The sequence below is a fragment of the Malus sylvestris genome, chromosome 17, assembly GCF_916048215.2.
Source record: "Malus sylvestris chromosome 17, drMalSylv7.2, whole genome shotgun sequence".
Taxonomy (NCBI): Eukaryota; Viridiplantae; Streptophyta; class Magnoliopsida; order Rosales; family Rosaceae; genus Malus; species Malus sylvestris.
The window spans coordinates 3,255,855-3,258,362 of NC_062276.1; the positions used below are offsets into that span (position 1 = coordinate 3,255,855).

General features: G+C 35.8%; 1 long non-coding RNA gene across 1 annotated transcript; it reads left to right on the top strand.

Moving 5' to 3' along the window:
* The first annotated feature begins 1,285 nt into the window (after window positions 1-1,285).
* On the top strand, window positions 1,286-2,508 carry LOC126610152 (uncharacterized). The gene is made up of 2 exons (XR_007618401.1): window positions 1,286-1,948; window positions 2,180-2,508. It is a non-coding gene; the product is annotated as an uncharacterized LOC126610152 (long non-coding RNA).

Consider the following 2,508-nt stretch of genomic DNA (forward strand, 5'->3'; position numbering starts at 1 on the left):
GATCTGTAAGCAATCATGCAGTCTGGTACAACATTCCTCAAATAGATTAACAAGTACGTACGTATTTTATACACACACACACACTGAACGAAGTCACGAAAACATATGGAATTACTAAATGCAGGAGGTGAGGAACATTTGTAGTCTCTCTTTCTAAATTTATACATTTTCAATCAGTTTTTTGTCCAATGGGAAAGCATGAACAACTAGTAAGATTCCTAGCAAGATCGTCATGCATGCACTGCGAATTCATGGCAGTTTCCTTAAAGTAATAGCGTAGGAAAAACGGCCGACTAGCTAGCCAGCCCTGCTTATAAATATATTGCAAGGGCCCTTCTCTTGTGAAGCCATGAGGAGACACTGAAGAGAGATCAAACACTATTACAGAAGAAGAGATTTATTAAAGACGTTGGAGGAGATACCTGTCGCAGGAGAGATGACAAAAGTTGCGATATATTATTTATAGCAATTAGATAATTAATTGGGATATATCGAGACGCAACTTATATCACTCTCCTGTAACAGATGCCCCCTCCAACCTCTTTCTGAAGCGGCACGCATATGTGTATTGATCTGTCTGATAAACAAGAGGAGGGGGAAGGCCAATTAGTGAAGAAGTGGTAAACCAACTCTCTATCATTATTTGTTAATTGTTTTAAACATACATGAAACCCTTTATTTCTTTATGCATATGTACTAATTTCTTTATTCAATTAAAGAAAAATGCAGCATTTTTCAAATTCATTGAGAAGGAGAGAGGCAGAGAGGCATCTCTAGAGAACTGATGAATTAAGAAAGGTTGGGAGATTTATGCTCACAAGAGAGATGGCACTAATTGTGCTCCAACTGCATGCAATTGTTGCCATCTCTCCTCCGACCAAAAAGCTCTACACAAGTGCTACAACTTTGATCTTTCTCTATGACATTTTGGGTTTTTTTGTTTTTCCGACATGATTTTTATCTTGTGGTTGTAGATTATCTGAATAATATACTATCAATTAATTATGCTTGTCTTTGTCATGGTATGATTGTTTTAGTTAGGCATCTACATGTGGATGCCATACATTGTTAATTAAAATAGGCCCATCTTGATTAAGATAATCTGATGTGATTGATCTATAACCACATTAAAACGTGGATTAAAAAAAAGATCATTCTATTTGGAGCTTACATATAATAAATTCGTATTAGATGATGGAATTGGCGGTGATCTCATATATATTGCAGTACTTGGAGTAATTAAGTTTCAAAAATCATTCAGATTACATCAAAAGATTAGGGCAGTAAATATGATATATTACTGATCAACTAATAACAGTAGTTTTGCAGGTCGATTTCATCTCACAACTGTTTTGCAATGACAAATTTCATGAATAATTCATCAACTCATATGTATGAGTCTAGGGTTATGTCTTGAGTATAAAATAAATATATAGTACTGTTGAGATCATATGATCACATAGTTTATATTCGTTTCATTAAGTTTATATATAATATGTATTTATAAATAAAGCTGTACTAAATATGTGTTATATATTTTTCATGACCATGAAGCTTTAATAATTTTTGTGAGAGAAATTTGGAGTTTATATGTTAATTTGTACCTTATGAATTACAGTACTAGTACCACTTTACAGAAAGGAAAATGAAGAAATACTATACTGCCTCTTTCATGCCTATATATAAAGCTGCATCATGAGGATTTCGGAGCCAGCAGATTGAAAAACAGTACTAAAAGCGAGATCAAAATATCAAAGCGTAGGGACTTCTGTCGAAGGTGAGATGGTGCCGAAGGCCATGTATATTGGTAGCTGCGATTACAAGCTTTATATAGCTAGTCAATTCAGGCCAGCGAGCTTCATCCCTCCTCGACTGAAGCCTCTCACGCTTTGATTCCACGGAAAAGAAACCCATGTTTAATTTCTTCGCAAGATTGGAGAAAGATCAGGTGAAGTAGTATTACTTTACCCTTTTTTTCGTATTTTGACGTTGCGATATTACTGTACTGTAAGATTTTGTTTAAGAACTAAACCAATCTCCTTGGATCAAAGGATCATGGTAAGTGCTTATATACATGCTAGGGATCGAAAAGACAGGAAGTATATGTGCCGAAAAATACAAGAAAAAGTAATAAAAAAAAATAGTACCTAGCAAATGTTTTTCCTCTCCTTTTTGCTAGATCTGGCCACCTGCGACGTCCACTTCTACATAGGCAACGGAGAAACGCACGGCCCGGTCGGTGGGGGTGTTGATCAGTAGCTTGCTAGCTTGAAGGACTCAAGCACAGATTTCTTCTGAGAAGGGTATATTACTTGTCCAGATGAAGGCTGAAGGATGAAGAGCTAATTGAAGATCTTCTGTTCACAAGGTTCACCGCAAGTTTTGTAATTTAACATGGATTGCAGTACTAATTAGGACTTAAAAATCATTTAAGCCTGCAACTGGTGTTTTTCTATTATCTTTTTCAAGCTTTGGAGATGGCCTCAAAGCCTTTTCCCCTTAGTTTAA